This window comes from Lucilia cuprina, chromosome 5 (genome assembly GCF_022045245.1).
Source record: "Lucilia cuprina isolate Lc7/37 chromosome 5, ASM2204524v1, whole genome shotgun sequence".
NCBI lineage: Eukaryota > Metazoa > Arthropoda > Insecta > Diptera > Calliphoridae > Lucilia > Lucilia cuprina.
In genome coordinates this window covers 24,086,254-24,105,488 of record NC_060953.1, presented here as the reverse complement: position 1 = coordinate 24,105,488, position 19,235 = coordinate 24,086,254, and positions in this window count along the sequence as shown.

Below are 19,235 nucleotides of genomic sequence, written 5' to 3'. Positions count from 1 at the left end.
TGAAAAGTATACGTTCAGTGAAAGTTTAATAACAAAGTAACCAATCACAATAATGATTATTGACGATCATTCCTTAATCTCAGTGTTGGGCAGAATTAAGGCAATAAACGGGATAAAATATTTGGTCAATGAAATATAAAATCTCAACCGTCACATATTGAAAAACACATTTTTAAAAAATTTCTACTATGAAAAACTTTAGAGCAAAACATTTTACACACCAAAGTGTAGGGAATTGGACTAGCTACAACGTCCAATACAACAACCTTCGTCAGAAGTCCAAAATTCGGCCCAAAACTAAAAAAAAAAAACAATTTTGAGTAAATGTTAAAGAACACTTTTTTAAAAACTTTGTTCTACGAAAAACTTTAGAGCTAAACATATTACACACAAAAATGTAGGGCAGTGAGCTAGATAAAACGCCCAATACAACAACTTTGTCAGAAGTCCAAAAATCGGCCTCAAACTCAAAAAACAATTTTGAGTGAAATATTGAAAAACAAAATTCGGCCCCAAACTAAAAACAAACAATTTTGAGTGAAATGTTAATGAACATCTTTTTAAAAACTTTGTTTTACGAAAAACTTTAGAGCAAAACATGTTACACACCAAAATGTAAGGCAGTGAGCTTGATACAACAACGAATACAACAACCTTTGTCAGAAGTCCAAAATTCGGCCTCTAACTCAAAAAACAATTTTGAATGAAATATTGAAAAAGACTTTTTTAAAAACTTTGTTTTATGAAAAAACTTAAGATCAAAAGGTATTATACACCAAAATGTAGAGAATTAGACTAGCTACAACATCCAATACAACAACCTTTGTCAGACGTCCAATATTCGGCCCCAAACTCAAAAAACCATTTTGAGTGAAATGTTAAAGAGCACTTTTTTTAAAACCTTTGTTCTACGAAAAATTTTAGAGCACTTTTTAGAAACTTTGAAAAACATTTTTTTAAAAACTTTGTTTTATGAAAAACTTCAGAGCAAAACATATTATACACCAAAATATGAACGCGCAACGCTGGTGTAGATTGTTCTAATTACGAAGATTTTCGGCAATTCACATGTACACAACCCGATTATAAATAAAACTCATAGCAAGAGTGTAAAAATTGCAAAAATTTGTAATAACTTGCAAAAAACTCGTACACTCCAAAAACTTTTCAGGAATGATATTAAATAATATTAAAATACATAAAAACAATATTTTTAATACATTTTTTAAACATTTTACATTAAAAGCTTTAATCTTTGTTTAGAAATAAACGTTTTTCTCTTCTTTGAATATGCTTTAAGCAAAAGATATTATACACCAAAATGTAGGGAATTGTCCAATACAACAACCTTTACCTGAAGTGAAAAATTCGGCCACAAACTAAAAAACAATTTTGAGTGAAATATTAAAAAACACTTTTTTAAAAACTTTTTTATGAAAAACTTTAGAGCAAAACATTTTATACACCAAAATTTAGGGAATTGGACTAAGTACAACGTCTAGTACGGCGCTGCGAATTATGGCCCCAGGTAAAATGGCCCCAACAAGGATACAGAAAACAAAAACACGAAATTTTTGTTTTCAACATTTTTACATTTGGGGTAATACTGCATTTTGCAAAAAAATGTCCCCAATGTTGTGAAACGAAGAAATACCCCAAAACAAAACTTTTTCTCCTTTTGGGCAAATTTTCATTCTTAAATTTTGTAAAATACATGAAATACAACAATTATTATTATATAAAATATTTTTTTATTAAGTCGCGCGATTTTGTAAAAATTATTTTATGTAATAATATTTGTTGTATTTTCATAAAATTATTAAATGTGAAATTTTATAAATATATTAGCATATATTTGTTTCATAGTGTCCATGGACGTTATGACAATTTTTAAAAGTGTTATAATATCCATTGACATTGTATCACATTTAAAACAGAACTGTATTTGCAAATTTGCAAAGAATTTAAAAAAGGGATACTCTTATCCCAAAGGAATTTATCCTAAATTTGGTGTATGTTGCATTTTAGTTTCCATTTAAAAAGTGTTCTGGATAGCTGGCCTTCGGCCGGGCGCAGAGGTTTTAAACTCTGGGTATTTCGAATACCGGCTTCGCTAAATTAAGCATTTTTTGATAAATGGACTCTTTGAAATCCATGGACTTTATGTTACATTGCTCATATGCATTGTGACACTTTTGAACTCAATTTGAGTGTAATATTGAAAAACATTTCTTTATAGACTTTGCTTTTTGAAAAAATTTAAAGCAAAATATATTATACACCAAAATGTAGTGAATTGGAATAGCTACAAAATTCGGCCCCAAACTCAAAAAACAATTTTGCGTGAAATATTGAAAATCACTTTTTTAAAAACTTTGTTTTATAAAAAACTTTAGAGTAAAACATATTATACACCAAAATGTAGGGAATTGGACTAGATACAACGCCACAGTGGTATAGGAAAAAAGGAAATAATTTGGTAACTTCTAAACGGTTAATCCGATTTTAATGAAATTTGGTATGTACAAAGAGGAGGTATTGTCGAGTTTATGTTTTGAATTTGGGACTTATAGGCCTACCGTTGGCCCGGCGGGGGATCCTCAAATTAGGACACCTCGGCTATGTTAAATTTTTAAAACGATCATATTTCTTCATTTGAGTTTCGACTTAAAAAAAATTTCGTGTATAGAATCTCCTCATCGAGCACTATATGTAATCGTAGCAGTAAATTATATCTTATAGTTTAGGGGATATTCGCATTTGAAAATTAAAATTTTTATCGTTCTTACTTTAGTTTTTTGATAATAGCGGGTCCAAATATTCCCGATTTATTCTTTTAACAACAAGATTATATAGCAAGCAGTGAAAGAATTATGTAAAAATCATGACTGAGTCCAAAGTTATAGGCATTTTAATTTAAAAAATAAAAAAACGATTTTTTGCCATTTTTTGGGAAAAAAAGTATCTTTTTCTTTTTAAGTTATCTAAAAAGTTTCTAAGAAGATTTATATAGAATTTATACTTTTTGGAAAGCTGACTTTACATAAAATACGATAAATGAAACAAAACATAAAAAGGTTTGATACCGAGGGGACCAGGTCCATCCAAAAAACCCTACTTTTTATGGAAAATTCAATTTTGAACAAAAATTCTCAAATCGCATAGTCGATATCAAATTATAGTGACCCGTTTTATATGAACCAATATGTCTTAATCATTTTGTAACGGGTTTCGATAACCCCGCCCCTGCTATGAATATAATAGGTAAAAATCCCATTTTTGGTATTTTTAAAACTTTTTTGGATTTCTAATAAGAAACTTCGAAATTTTTATTTAATTTTGGATTTTGAGTAAAAAAATCTACCTAGCTGTAAAATTTCATCAAAAAATATTCATAAATAAAATTTTTCTTGCAATTTGAAAAATTTGTATCTTCGCAAAAACTTAATAAAAAACATTTTTTAATTTTTTTAAAAAAGCATTTCCCGAATTTTTTAATTTTCAAAAATTATATACAAAATTACGTTTCCATTGATATATAATATGCCTACCTAATGTTTTTTAAGTGACAAATTAACTAGGGAAAACTCAACATCTTTTAGAGAATTTACATAGCACTATTATTTTCATCCATACATTTATTAGGCATGTTTTACTACCTACATTTTTATGAATTTTTACAGCCGCTTTTTACGATCAATATTTTATTCTTTATCCCTAAAAAAATTAACAAGTATTTTTTCATATAAATATAGTCTTTATTTTTTGTTTTATAAATTAATATAATTTTGTAAAAGATAAAGTAAACCTTTAAATTCATAAATATTTTCAAATGCTAACGTTTTGTCAGAAGTCCAAAATACGGCACCAAACTCAAAAACAATTTTGAGTGAAATATTGAAAAACAGTTTTTAAAAATTTGTTTTATGAACAACTTTAGAGCAAAACATATTATACACCAATATGTGGGCAAATAAACAAGCTACAACGTACAATACAACAACCTTTGTTAGAAGTCCAAAATTCGGCCCCAATCTCAAAAAACAATTTTCGAGCAAAACATATTATATACCAATATGTAGGGAATTTGACTAGCTACAACGTCCAATACAATCATTTTGAGTGAAATATTGAAAAACACTTTTTTAAAAACTTTGTTTTATGAAAAATTTACAGCAAAACATATTATACACCAATATACAGCCAATTGAACTAGCTACAACGTCCAATACAACAAAATTTCTTAGAAGTCCAAAATTCGGAACCAAACTAAAAAACAATTTTGAATGAAAAACACTTCTTTGAAAACTTTGTTTTATGAAAAACTTTACAGCAAAACATGTTATACACCAATATATAGGCAATTGGAGTAGCTACAACGTCCAATACAACAACCTTTATCAGAGGTCTAAAATTCGGCCCCAAACTCAAAAAAGCATTTTGAGTGAAATATTGAAAAACACTTCTTTAAAAACTTTGTTTTATGAAAAAATTTATAGCAAAACATATTATACATCAAAATGTAGGGAATAGGACTAGCTACACCGTCCAATACAACAACCTTTATAAGAGGTCCAAAATTCGGCCCAAACTAAAAAAAAACAATTTTGAGTGAAATATTGAAAACACTTTAATAAACTTTGTTTTATGAAAAACTTTAGAGCAAAACATATTATACACCAAAATGTAGGGAAATGGACTAGCTACAACGTCCAATACAACAACTTTTGGAGAGGTCCAAAATTCGGCCCCAAACTAAAAGAACTATTTTGAGTGAAATGTTAAATAACAGCTTTTTAAATTTTTTAAAAAAAACATTTTGAGTGAAATGTTCAAAAATACTTTTTTATAACTTTTTATAATTATAACTTATAACTTTTTCATTCCGTGTGTAACGCCAGGAAATATTCATCTGCACGTTCGTTTTATGAAAAAACTTAGAGCAAACCATATTATACACCAAAAAACAATTTGGAGTAAAATATTGAAAAACACTTTTTTAAAAACTTTGTTTTATGAAAAACTTTAGAGCAAAACATATTATACACCAATATGTAGGGAATTGGACTAGATACAACGTCCAATACAACAACCTTTGTCAGAAGTCCAAAATTCGGCCACAAACTCAAAAAACAATTTTTAATATTTATGAAAATAAAAAAATTTTATCGAATATTTAACATGAAATTATCAATAAGTCCAAATGTTTAATTTTCGACATACTTTATAATTTGACTACAAACTTTGAAATTTGTTTTTGAGAGTGGGGCTGAAATTTGGACTTCTGACAAAGGTTTGTGGAATATTTTTGTACATTATATTTTTGTATAATATAATTATACAATCACATAGTTTATATACATATCGCAGTTTTTTAGATATTTAAAATTATCCATTGCGATCTGCATCTCTACTTCAAAGAAATGAATCTGCTTCGTTAATTTAACGATTGTGTGCAATTATTTGTATTTTACTTTTGTTTTCGTAAATATTTTTAAATATATCAACAAAGCAAATGTTTCACTAATGCGCATTCAAAAAAGCAAGTGTCAGGTATTTTTTAAATATTTATATTTGGTGAAATCATTGTTTTTTTATTATATAAGAAATACGCCAGTATTGTTATGGAACGATTTTGTGAACATTTTAAACATTATTATTTTCCACTACGAAAAGTAATTCCAAAATATCAAAGATTATATTCAGTAAATTTAAAATTGTCTATTTTCAAATATAAATTCAACGAGTTCTTTAATTTCACAAAATAAAGTTTTTTGTGAAAATGTTAAAGTATATAATGAAAAGCTAATATTATAAAACGATTGTATAATTTGACTAAAATGGTAATGTTTGTAGTAGTTTTTCTTAAAAAAAATAAAAACATTAATTATTTTTTTAGAAAAATCATTGTGGAAAATTAACTATTTTTAAAACCCAAAAAAGTACAAAAACTAGCAACTTTTAAATCTTCATATTTTGTGAAATCATTGTTTTTTTTTTTCTTATTTTAAGAAACACGTCAGTATTGTATATTTAACGATTTTGTGAAATTCGTCGGAGTTCACTTACTTTTGCACATTTTTAGGTTTTAAACATTATTATTTTCCACTACGAAAAGTAATCACAATCATTTTTCTATGTACATATTTATTTATTCTTAATTAAAAAAAGTATGTCTGTTATTTTGTTTATTCCCTGAAAAAAACGTTAGAATTTCTATAATATTTGGAAATTTTTTACTACAACTATTTAGTTTTTTTGTGAAATTTGTTGGATTTCATTATGCAGCATAGTCAACAATTGCTAGTTTTTGTAAATTTTTTGGGTTTTAAACATAGTAAATTTTCCACAATGATTTTACTTCAAGTAGAATTTATGTTTTTCTTAAGAAAACTAACTATTTTCTCAACAAATTATATAATTTGCCTATCAACTATATAGTTTAAGTTAAAAATGTCCAAAACATTATAAGGGTCATAATGCTATTTTTGATGTAAAAAAAATCGTTGTGGAAAATTAACAATGTAAAACAAACAAGTAGTTGTTCATTCTTTGCACTGAAAATAATAATTGATATATTTAATTTTTTTTTACGAAAAGTATGCAAAACACATAAATGTCCAATATATCCAAAACACATTAGAATTTTATAATATTTTGGAAATAGTTTACTAAAACTATATATTTGATAGACAAAATATGTAATTGGTTCAGGCAATAAGCAAAATAACAAACATACTTGTTTTAATTAATAAGAAATATATATGAATTTAGAAATCATGGAATTACTTTTCCTGACACATGCCTTTTTGAATGCGCATTAGTGATACATTTGCTTTGTTGAAATATTTAAAAATATTTACGAAAACAAAATTAAAATACAAATAATAACACACAATTGTTAAATTAACGAAGCAGATTCATTTTTTTGAAGTAGAGATGCAGATCGTAAAGGATAATTTTAAATATCTAAATAAAATGTATATAAACTATTTGATTGTATAAATAAAAAAATATATGTATAAAAATATTCCACAAACATTCAACCATTTGTTATTGTTTTATATTTTATTCGATTTTACTGATATGATCCCTACAAACATTTTCTATTGCGGAAGTTACCCGTGTGAAACTTCCAAACGTGCTAAAAGCTCGCCAGCGATGTTGCGGAAGTATAAGAATTCTTGTCACCAGTCGGGAAGAACTGATGCCGAGCTGGGAAACGCCTAAGAGTAACGTGGAAGATACTTCTGGAAGACCCACAGAAGAAACTTCTAAATGACTCTTGGAAGTAAGGTATTGCCAAAGACTCTTCTAGATGTAACTAGGAAGTCACTTCTTGAAGTGACTACCTAGTATCCTCTAGAAGTGTTCCTATCTTATCTTCTAGAAGATGAGTTTTCTCTTCTTCTAGAAGATGAGTTTTCTCTTATTCTAGAAGAAGAATATTCTCTTCTTCTAGAAGATGAGTATTCTCGTCTTCTAGAAGATGAGTTTTCTTTTCTTCTATTTGAATATTCACCAAAATATAATCTATAAAAATAAATCTAAATAAAATGAAATTTTATAGTTTTTATTGAATTAATTGAAATTAAAATAGTAGAAAATATAATTGATTTAACAACTAATCTAAAAAAGTAATATATGTACATTAGACAGACTCACAAAAAATGGTGCTTGAGTTACCCCCCCTCATAATATTCGCTGTTATGTAATATGATGTTACCCAAAATATTTTCGGTTAAGTGTTGTCCATTCGTGAGCTGGACAGTTTTAAAGAAAATATCGTATGGGAACACGATTCTTCATGTTAAATTCAATATTTTATCCAGCTTCAAAAAATCTTTGTTATGTTTTATAATGGTTCCCAAAATAATTCTAGTCTATCGATGGCCGTTCGTGAGCTGAACCGGTTACAAAAAGTCCCTTTTCAGTTATTTTGTTTTAAATTATACAGCATTTCTTAAACAATATATACAGTATGTGGTATCTATCATTTTTTGAAGCCAAGTCTAGTGGTGCGCAAAATATGCAAAATTGTGCATATATTTCATTTCATTCATTTTTTTAGTAAAAACCTAACAATTTTAAATATTTTGGAATATGACAATTATAAGCAAACGGTTATTTATGATTAATACATCATTGGACGCGACTTTAAAATACCTATTAAACGATAACCCGTATTTTATATTTTGTTTCAAAACAAACAAAAATTAAAAAAAAAATAATTCCAAAATACCTTTTTTTAATTTGGTCCAGCAGTCACTTTAAATATTTTGGGAATCATCATAAAACAAAGCAAGGTAAATTTTGGGAGGGGTAACAAAAACACGTTTTAGCTTTCCATACAGAGTGAGCCGGTCTAATGTACATATGTATCAAAAATTTAGAATTATTACCTTATAATAAGATAATTTTCTGAGAATCTGTATTAATATTCCAACTGCTGACTGGTATACTTCCAAAAATTGTAAAACGTTGTACTTTTGTATTTATTGAAATTACCAGTTATACTTTAGGAAGCAATAAAAATTGGATTCTCTCATGTCCAATACATTTACCACCAATGTTTAAACGGATCCATTTTTCCATTTTTGTCTGCAAATAGTCGACATTTTTAATGGAACCACGTGATGAAATAAGACATATATAACTTACCAGATCCCTTTTTTATATTTTAATTCGGTTAGAAGTATTTTAATAGGGGGTACAATATTAGCTACTGCTTTCTAAAAAATAAAATAATTAAAAATTAATAAATATATTTATTGTTTTGAATTAATAAAAACATTACCTTTCATGAACATTTTTTCAATAACTTGGAATTAAACCGTCTATAAAGATCTGAAATTACTATGTCATGGATTATTTTTTAAATTATTTGCAGTCACTAACGATAGAAACACCTTAACGACCCTAAACGGGATATTGCTTTTGACACTAATATTGCAATACAATTTTTTGTTTGCTCTATTCTAATACTTAGGTTCAATATCTTGGGAACTGCATGCTAAATATTAAAAATATTAGTATCATATGATAGGTCATAGAAAGACCTGGTGTTAATAACTAAAAAAGTACCTACAATTAGAATAATTAAATCCAAAGCTATATGAAAATTAATAAAATTGTATTTATTTAAAAAATGTGGGTTTAAAACTATCTGATTTCAATATTAAATCTCTTATATGGGCTATTTCTTGTCGAGTGACCCAAATCAAAAAATAATTTATGTATAAAACAGTAGTATTAATTTCAATATAATGATTCCAGACCTAAACGCGCAAATAGTTTTAAAAATATTGAAAGTTAAGATTTAACTCAAATAAATCTAAATATGTTAAAAATGCAATGTTCATCAAATGAAAGTCGAAATGTACAACTTGAAAAAGCCTTTAAATTCTAATACCTCCTAAACGAATTAAGAGAGAGTCGAAATTTAAAATAAAAACATTTTTAATTAAATATATTAGACTTTTTTAAAAATAATGGAAATGGAAGCCGTTGAGAGTTGTTAACATATTCCTAAAATAGTATTTTAATATGACAACTTACTTTTTAATTTTATTTATATAATCCTTCCTTATACTTTTTGGTATATATTTAATACACTTCGCCAATTAAGAATACCTTCTTAAATGTTTATTAACAGTTGATTTTTAAAACAACACTGTCATATTGTTTTTTATTACTTAAGATTCACAATATTTTAATTACACTATTTTTCTATGAACATTAAATTCAATAACTCATTTAAGTTTTACGATGAATAATTAAAACTGAACATGTTCAGTCAACACAAAACATCACTAAACTTAGAAAAATTTCTGCATTATTTATTTTTATTTTTTTTCACGCTAAAAAATGGAGTATTTATATTTTTCTGTTTTTGTACTCTTCTTACTATCATCCGGAAGTAACCTAAAAGTATACTTCCAGACGGCGAAAACTAGAAATCAATGTATTTTGTTTTTGTAAAATGTGTGCTCTCGTCTGACAATTGTACAGAAGTGACTACAATCCACACTTCCAGATGAATAAAATACAACATTAATGTGAATACAAATCAAGAAGATACAAATTAGGAAACAATGTATTTTGTTATTGTAAAATGTGTGTTCTCACCCAACCTTCATACAGAAGTTATTAAAACGTATACTTCCAGATGAAAAAAATTCAACAGACATGGCACAGTGGTATAGGAAAAAAAAGAGTGAAATAATTCGGTAACTTCTAAACGGTTAATCCGATTTTAATGAAATTTGGTATGCACAAAGAGGAGGTGTTGTCGAGTTTAGGTTTTGAATTTGGACCTTATAGGCCGTTCCGTTTTATGAAGTATATCTTCAAAAGGGCCAGAAAGAATTGAAGACATTTCAAATTATATAAAAACTACATATAGTAGAAAAGTAGACAAAACAGGCATATCAAAAAACTTTTTAAACTTTTTGATGTAAAAAGTAAGTCTGTGGATGGAAATCAAAAGAAATTTCGATTAAAATTTTGTAGTTGGATGGAAACTACTACGGAAATCTCAACTTACAACACATCAACAGGAGCGCCTTGCAAGTCATACGAAGACTTATGTTCAAGGTCAAAAAAAAAGAGGGTCACACAAAAACTTTTTTCAATCTCAAATGAGGAAATTGCTGATACATTTAACGAAATGCTGAAAAAGGAAAACGAACTTATGGATGCCGTACATATTACAACTATTCTTCCTAATGCATCACCAAAACGACTTAAGCGAATTGTGGAAAGTATACCAACTCCAACATCACAATCAAATTTTACTGAAGAGGAAGCAATAGCGCTTATGTTGGAACTGGGTCTCAGTCGAAATAAGTACCAAATATTAAGGAAAGCTCTGCATGAAAAAGGACACAATATGTTACCATCATACATGGCGATCCAGGAAAAAAAAAAACAAACTATCCCACCATCACCTATTGCTGTTAATGATGTGGAAGCTTGTATTGATATATCATCTTTGCTCGAAAACACAGCATCAAGAATTGTGTCAGACTTTTCAGAAGACCAACTAAGGAAAATTCATAACTGTGATGTTGTCTTAATGTGTAAGTGGGGATGTGGCGGTTTATTAGCACTTCCAAAATTCAAACAAGCTTGTGGAAGTCGGACATTAGCAGTCTACAAAAGTGTATGTCATCATTAGTGCCATTACGAATTCGTTGATATTCCCTTAATCCATCATCGTCAAGCATCGGAAATTCATTTGAAGATATATGGATCAATACAACTCCGGGTTCAAAAAAATTTTGTAGACCCATTGGATTTGAATGCAAAAAGGAGTCAAAGAAAACAACAAAAGATTTAGTGGAATATTTAAAATATGAAATAAATGCACTGGAGCCCATTTGCATAAAAATAAAGGAATTCTCTATTAACGTATCATATCAGCTAAGCTTAACAATGATTGATGGAAAGGTCAGCAATGCCATAACAGAACTTCTTCCTTCTGGAGATGCTCAATATGTAATGAGAAAAAGTCGCAATTCTCAAATGTAAACAAAAGCGGAAGTATTAATGAAGAAGTCCTGTCTTTCGGAATTTCACCACTTCATGCCAGAATACGATTTTTGGATTACTTTTTACACATAGCATACGACCTCAAATATAGAAGTGTGCCAGAGAATCTTACTAAATCAACAAAAAATAATGAAGAATTGAAAGAACTGAGAGCTGCGGAAAAAAGCAGAATCCAAGAAGAATTTAAAGTTCAGATGGGATTAAACATCGACAAACCACTTCCAAGTTGCGGTAGTACAAATGACGGTAATACGGCGAGAAGGTTTTTTCGTGATTTTGAAATTACTTCAAAAATAACTGGAATCGACAAGGAGTTGCTTTGAAGAGTTAACACTATTTTAATGGCACTGAATAGTAAACATAAAATTAATGGAAATCGATTTGGGGAATATACATCTGAAATTTCTAAATTACTTGTGTCTCTGTAACCATGGAGGGAACTAACACCAACAGTACACAAAGTATTGTGTCATGGTCAAATAATAATTGAATCGAATATTCTTCCACTTGGAGAGTTAAAAGAAGAAGCCCAGGAAGCGAGGAATCGAGATTTTAAGCATGTTCAACTTTTCAGCTCAAGAAAATGCTCCAGGCAATCACAGAATGAACATATTTTTAATAGTTTACTTCTATCTTCTGATCCTGTTAGTTCAACTATGCGAAAAAGATGGATTTCTTATGAAACTTTATCATCTCAAAACGAGGAAGATTTAAAGGACTTATATTACCTTCTGGATATGTATACCGATATGACAGATTATTTTATAGAAAATAAGTAGTGTTAGGAATTAACTATATAAGTAGGTTGTAAGAATTAATTGTATTATGTTTAAGATAAACAGTTCAAATAAAAAAGCTATTATACTAACTGATGATATTGTATTAAATTGTGTTTTATATTTCGGTGGGCGGGAAAGGTGGTTTGTGTGGGGTGATTTAGGTGTTGTTGTGCGTGGCTCATAATAAAATTATATTTTTTATTGTATATACAATGTTAAAGTCTTTAATAAAATAATTAACTAAATAATTTTTAAAAATTGTCCAAATATTTTATTCAACACCAAATGTATGTTCTGTCATACTTAATACTAAAATATGAAAAAGATGAAATTAAAGGATACAGGTTTAAATGAACATATTTTTGAATGTAATTGAGATATTGGCTTGAAATTTTTTGTAAAAGGTCGAGAATTTCCATATCTAACTAAAAAAGATATTAAGAGATAAATATGGACTAAATTGTTGTAGCTATCTGCGACCCTATTAAAATTTTGATATAAATCATAGTTTTAGAAATTTAACAAATATGTAATATATGACAAAATCTTTATTTATGAACAAAACTCAATGAAATCTTCAACGCTTGTTAAATTTGTCATTTCAAATAAGAAAATGCAAAAAAAATTGAAAAGGTCAAAGGGCATCCCGCAATTCCCAAAAATAGGAATGAAAATTCCAAAAATGGGATTTTTTACATTTTTGCCCATAGGGTCCACATTTCTTTCAGGGCTGGGAAAATACTTTTGGAGTAAATAGAAAACATATTGAGGTTTCCAAAACTGCTTTCAGTTTTTTGATCCCAGCTTTGGGATTTTAGAACATGTCGCCCAAAGTTGAAGTTTTGATAAAAAATAGGTCATATTTGGAAGGACGCAGTGGTAACATTTTCAAAAAATAGGACAAGTTTTTTACGCCAAAGCGTTCTGCGTAAAGATACCTTTTAGAAAACTATAAAATTGTTATATGTTCTTAAAGAAAATTTTATTTTATTAATAAAAGAGTTAAGACACATTTTGGGCTAAAAACGGCAAAAATCTAAAATTTTTTGAATTTACAAATTAAAAAACGTGTATTTTTGGATCTGTAAATGATATTGATCTGAATTTTTTTTGAGTCCATTTTGTCCAAAATTACGCCCGGTATTCAAAAAAAGGCGGACCAAGGTATGGTAAATTTTGTATCACTAAATTTTTAAATGCCTATAACTCGGATATTATAAGAGATAATTAGTATGTCCAAGCATGTTTTTTCAAGATCTCGTCGAGCGCTTTCAGAAAATCTTTGTATTTGGGTGAAAAACAAAAAAATGGCACGAGTTTAAAAATTTTACATGTCGTAGATACCCTACTTTGAGCCGCCACAGCTCCTGGGGCATCTGCGGGTTTCATCTTCAAAACTTAAACTGGAATACTCCTTGGCTATGCTCACGCCAAATTTTATCCCGATCGGATCAGCCGTTTAGAAATGCCAGATTTATTTCAAAAAAATTTCCATTCTGCCCCACTGTGTAACGATGAAACAAACACCTTAACGACCCTAAACGGGATATTGCTTTTAACACTTACTGCAATACTATTTTTTGTTCGCTCTCTTCTAATTAAGGAGTTTTACACTTTCAAAAACTTAAGAATATTAATATCATATAAAGGTCATAGAAAGACCTGGTGTTAATAACTAAAAAAGTACCTATAATTAGAATAATTAATCTCCAAAGCTATATATATGAAAATTAATAAAATTGTATTTAAAAAGGATGTTTTAAAAATATTTATGACCTATATAAAGACTCATTTAGACATTTTTGCTTAATATTTGCTTAAATATTTTGGAATTATGGTAATATTCAACATAAAAGATTCTTTATAAAAAAATTTAAAATATAGTCATGGTGTAGGGTATTATATGGTCGGCCATGCCCGACTATACTTTCCTACTTGTTTTTTTTAAATTTAAGTAAATTTTTAATGTATTTTTTTTGATACAATAATGAAATGCAAATAAAATTTTAGCTCAAAGTGATCATATGTAATCTAGAAACAGGACCTAAACGCGCAAATACAGGCAAATCCAGGTATAACGAATGATATAATGTTATAATGTTAAATCGAAAAATTCGTTATATCGGAATTATTTTTTCGGGTAAATTTCTTTATTTAATGGACAAAAAACCATTCAAATTAATGTATGAAATTATTACTTCAAATTTTATTTCAAATAATTCGAAATAATTTATTTTGCTGTAAAATTGTATTAATTCAATGTAACCGGTTTAATCTTTATTCAAGCTAAAGTTTTCATTACATTCACATCTAACGGATATAGGAAAAGTCTTTAAATGCTTATAACTCCTAAACCTATTAAAAGAAAGATGAAATTTAATATAAAAACATTTTTAATTAAACATATTAGATTTCGTTTAAAAATAATGGAAATGGAAGCCGTTTAGAGTTGTTAACTTATTCCTAAAATAGTATTTTAATGTAAAATATGACAACTTACTTTTTAATTTTATTTATATAATCCTTGAAGATAATTACTTTTTGGTATATATTTAATAAACTTCACCAATTAACAAAACCTTTTTGAATGTTTATTAACAGTGACTTTTAACACAACACTGTCATATTGTTTTTTATTACTTAAGACTCACAATATATTAATTACACAATTTTTCTATAAATATTAAATTCAATAACTCATTTAAGTTTTACAATGAATAATTAAAACTGAACATGACTGGACAAAACACGAAACATCACTGAACTTAGCAAAATTTCTGCATTATTTATTTTTATTTTTTTTCGCGTTCACGCTAAAAAATGGAGTATTAATATTTTTTGGTTTTGTACTCTTCTTACTATCATCCGAAAGTAACCTAAAAGTATACTTCCAGAAGGGGAAATCTATAAATCAATGTATTTTGTTTTTGTAAAATGTGTGCTCTCGCCTGAAAATCGTACAGAAGTGAATACAATCCACACTTCCAGATGAATAAAATACAACATTAATGTGAACACTCTTCAAACTGTCTTCCAGAAGTGACATAAACATACAAATCAAGAAGATACAAATTAGAAAACAGTGTATTTTGTTATTGTAAAATGGGTGTTCTCACCCAACTCTCATTCAGAAGTCACTAAAACGTATACTTCCAGATGAAAAAAAATCAGCAGTCATGGTTTTCTGTTTAAGCAAAATGGATGCACTCTTCTAACTATCATCCGGAAGTAACTAAAAAATATATTTCTAGAAGACGAAAATTAGAAATCAATGTATTTTGTTTTTGTAAAATGTGCGTTCTCGTCTGACAATCGTCCAGAAGTGTTTATGACGTGGCTTCTGGGGTGATGCGCAATAGTTTTGTCTTCTAAATGTTTGGAGGGGTCAAATACTATAACCTTTGTCAGAAGTTCAAAATTCGGCCCTAAACTCAAAAAACAAATTTGAGTGAAATATTGAAATACACTTTTTTAAAAACTTTGTTTTTTGTCAAAGGCCAAAATTCGGCCCCAAACTAAAAAAACATTTTGAGTGAAATATTGAAAAACACTTTTTTAAAAACTTTAGAGCAAAAGATATTATACACCAAAATGTAGGGAATTGGACTATCTACATTGTCCAATACATCAACCTTTGTCTGAAGTCCAAAATTCGGCCCAAACTAAAAAAAAATTGAGTGAAATATTGAGAAGCACTTTTTTAAAAAACTTTGTTTTATGGACAACTTTAGAGCAAAAGATATTATACACCAAAATGTAGGAAATTGGACTATCTACAACGTCCATTATAAAAACCTTTGTCAGAAGTCGAAAATTCGACCCCAAACTAAAAAACAATTTTGAGTGAAATGTTAAAGAACACTATTTTAAAAACTTTGTTTTATGAAAAAATTTGAGTGAAATAGTAAAAAACACTTTTTTAAAAACAAGCTACAACGTCCAATAGAACAACCTTTGTCAGAAGTCCAAAATTCGGCCCCAAACTAAAAAAATTTTGAGTGAAATTTTAAAGAGAACTATTTTAAAAACTTTGTTTTACGAAAAACTTTAAAGCAAAACATATTATACAACAAAACTTAGGGAATCAGACTAGCTACAACGTCCAATACAACAACCTTTTCAGAAGTCCAAAAGTCGGCCCCAAATTCAAAAAACCATTTTGATTGAAATATTGAAAAAACTTAGTTTTATGAAAAACTTTAGAACAAAACATATTATACACCAAAATATAGGGAATTGCACTATCTACAACGTCAAATACAACAACCATTGTCAGAAGTTTAAAATTCGACCCCAAACTCAAAAAATCATTTTGAGTGAAATATTGAAAAAGTTTTTGAAAAACTTTTTTTGTTAAAGGCTAAAATTCGGCCAAAAACTCAAAAAACAATTTTGAGTGAAATATTGAAAAACACTTTTTTAAAAACTTTGTTCTATGAAAAACTTTAGACGAAAAGATATTACACACCACAATGTAGGAAATTAGACCACCTACAATGTCCATTATGACAACCTTTGTCAGAAGTCCAAAAAAACTCAAAAAACAATTTTGAGTGAAATATTGAAAAACACCATTTTAAAAACTTTGTTTTATGAAAAATTTGAGTGAAATAGTAAAAAACAATTTTTTAAAAACTTTGTTTTATGAAAAACTTTAGAGCAAAAGATATTATACACCATAATTTAGGTAATCAGGCTAGCTTCAACGTCCAGTACAACAACCTTTGTCAGAAGTCCAAAATTTGGCCCCAAACTCAAAAAACAATTTTGACTGAAATATTGAAAAAAACACCATTTTAAAAACTTTGTTTTATGAAAAACTGTGGAGCAAAAGGTAATATACAGCAAAATATAGGAAATTTGACTAGCTGCAACGTCTAGTACAACAACCTTTGTCAGAAGTCCAAAATGCGGCCCCAAACTAAAAAAACAATATTGACTGAAATATTGAAAAAAACACCATTTTAAAAAGGTCAGAAGTCGAAAATTCGACCCCAAACTGAAAGAACAATTTTCAGTGAAATGTTAAAAGACACCTTTTTAAAAACTTTGATTTACGAAAAACTTCAGAGCAAAACATATTACACACCACAATGTAGGGAGTTAGACTAGCTACAACGCCCATTTTGGACTTCAACCTTTGTCAGAAGTCCAAAATTTGTCCCCAAACTCAAAAAACAATTTTGAGTGAAATATTGAAAAAACACCATTTTAAAAACTTTGTTTTATGAAAAACTGTAGAGCAAAAGGTAATATACAGAAAAATATAGGAAATTTGACTAGCTACAACGTCTAGTACAACAACCTTTGTCAGAAGTCCAAAATTTGGCCCCAAATTCAAAAAAACAATTTTGAGTGAAATATTGAAAAACACTTTTTTAAAATCTTTAATTTATGAAAAACTTTAAAGCAAAACATATTATACATCAAAATGTAGGGAATTGGACTAGCTACAACGTCCAATACAACAACCTTTTCAGGAGTCCAAAATTTGGCCCTAAACTCAAAAAAACATTTTGAGTGAAATATTGAAAAACACTTTTTTAAAAACTTTGTTTTATGAAAAACATATAATACACCAAAATGTATTATACACCAAAATGTAGGAAATTGGACTATCTACAAAACCTTTGTCAGAAGTCGAAAATTCGACCCCAAACTGAAAGAACAATTTTGAGTGAAATGTTAAAGAACACTATTTGAAAAACTTTGTTTTACGAAAGAGTTTATAGCAAAACATATTACACACCACAATGTAGGGAATTAGACTAGCTACAATGTTCATTATAACAACCTTTGTCAGAAGTCCAAAATTCGGCCCCAAACTCAAGAAACAATTTTGAGTGAATATTGAAAAACACCATTTTAAAAACTTTGTTTTATGAAAAATTTAAGTGAAATAGTAAAAAACAATTTTTTAAAAACTTTGTTTTATGAAAAACTTTAGAGCAAAAAACAATCTTTGTCAGAAGTCCAAAATTCGGCCCAAAACTCAATAAACAATTTTGATTGAAATATTTTAAAACAATTCTTTAAAAACTTTGTTTTATGAAAATAGATATTATACACAATAATTTTGAGTGAAATATTGAAAAACACCATTTTAAAAACTTTGTTTTATGAAAAATTTTAGTGAAATAGTAAAAACAATTTTTTAAAAACTTTGTTTCATGAAAAACTTTAGAGCAAAAGATATTATACACCATAATTTAGGTAATCAGACTAGCTTCAACGTCCAGTACAAAAACCTTCGTCAGAAGTCCAAAATTCGGCCCAAAACTCAATAAACAATTTTTATTGAAATATTTTAAAACAATTCTTTAAAGACTTTGTTTTATGAAAAACTTTAGAGCAAAAGATATTATACACAATAATTTTCAGTGAAATATTGAAAAACACCATTTTAAAAACTTTGTTTTATGAAAAATTTGAGTGAAATAGTAAAAAACAATTTTTTAAAAACATTGTCTTATGAAAAACTTTAGAGCAAAAGATATTATACACCATAATTTAGGGAATCAGACTAGCTACAACGTCCAATACAGCAACCTTTGTCAGAAGTCCAAAATTCGTCCCCAAACTAAAAAAAACAAGTAAGAATGTATAGTCGGGCGTAGCCAACCATATGATACCCTACACCAGTCAGTATGTATGTTAAAATGGGGATTATTTAAAAAAATATAAAATTTGGTTTGTTTTTTAACTTTATTTCGGAATATTTTTACTTTTATTTTGGCAAAAACGTAGATTTTTTAAGAGGGCTCAAAGGGAAGTAGGGCAAAATATGGCCCTATCCTTAAAAATGTTGGTAGGGGGAGTAAAGTCTTCTTCAATATTATTTATGTAGAATTTAAAAGTGTTATTAGTGTTTGTAAGTGCATTTTGACCTTCAAGTCATTTTCT